The following is a 1,362-nucleotide window of genomic DNA, read 5'->3' on the forward strand; positions in this document are numbered from 1 at the left end:
ATTTATCAATGCAGAGAGTGAGTGATTGATTAACGAGTTGAAGTTTCAGTGAATGAGCCCACCTAAAATATTCAGCACCAAGATTCACGTTCAGACTTTCTTTGAAGAAGCCTCATTAATTCTTAAACTGTAGAAAATATTCTTTCCAAGTGTACCACCCCACTCAACCGTGAGTTACTTTCCTACTTTTTTTTGTTGTGATTAATAATACATGACTCTTAATTATATTCACTGTCACCTTGCACCCAGGTGTTTTTCATAAATAGGATTCTACTTGAAGCACATATGAATTGGGAAATAAAGAGTAATTTGATTACTCTTGCACTGATTAGTGGAGTGGAGTAGATTTTACAATTAATATTGAAATCAGCAATAATACCCTGTGGTTCTATCTCTTAAGTGATTCTTTAACAATTGATATTTGGGTAGATCTTATTTTGCAACATCTTATTCTTGTAGTTTGGAGAGTAAAAGAAAGGAATCATTAGCAAAATCTACTTAAGAATATGTCTCAAGTATTTTTTTTTTAACTCCGAATAACTACAATTAAACGCACAAGGATAATATGTAGTCTTTAGGACCTTAAAATTACATGCTTTCCTTAGATATGAAATTCTCAAATATACACGTTGCTTGATGCAAATAAAGGAGTATCTTTACATGGTTATGGAAAATATAATGTGATGCACTCAGTATGGCGAGGTTAGCGATACAACTTACCTTGAGGGAAAATATTGGGATATAGAGTATTTTCCGGCCACCTTACCCTACATTTTGTTTGTTTTGTTGTTTTACAATATGTTTATAGTAGCCCTTTGAAAATCTGCACGGACTTGCTGAAGTATAGGAAAGCTGTTTATATATGTGAATAACAGAAGGCAAAACCCTAAATATTAATATATAAAATTGTGAAATTGAAGCACATTTTCACGTAGAGTTATGACTTTGGATATCATGAGAACTATATTATAGTTGGCACACAGAATCCTAGTCTGTAAAACGAATGGGGGAGACTTTGTGTGGTCTGAGTTTAATGACATGTTATCAGAAGGTATATGGGAAATCTTGGAAATGGGTACATGTTCATGCCATGACTTTGGAGAATGGATATTAGCCATTGCTGATCAATTTTATGGAGCTCATTAAAGAATATGGAGTGACATGACAATTAATGTGACCAGTTTCTTAAGAGTGAAAGCAAATCTGTCACTGAAGTTGATGGCCAAAGGGTGGAACAGGAGTGCTCCGAAGTGCTGTGCTGATGAAGGGCCCCGAGGCTAAAAGATGTGGAACAGCCATATTTAATATAGCCAACCCATTAATGCTTACAAATGATGCTTGTTGTTAGAAAACAATTTCTGG

The sequence above is a fragment of the Galeopterus variegatus genome, unplaced genomic scaffold (assembly GCF_000696425.1).
Source record: "Galeopterus variegatus unplaced genomic scaffold, G_variegatus-3.0.2 Scaffold14211, whole genome shotgun sequence".
In the NCBI taxonomy this organism is placed as follows: Eukaryota; Metazoa; Chordata; class Mammalia; order Dermoptera; family Cynocephalidae; genus Galeopterus; species Galeopterus variegatus.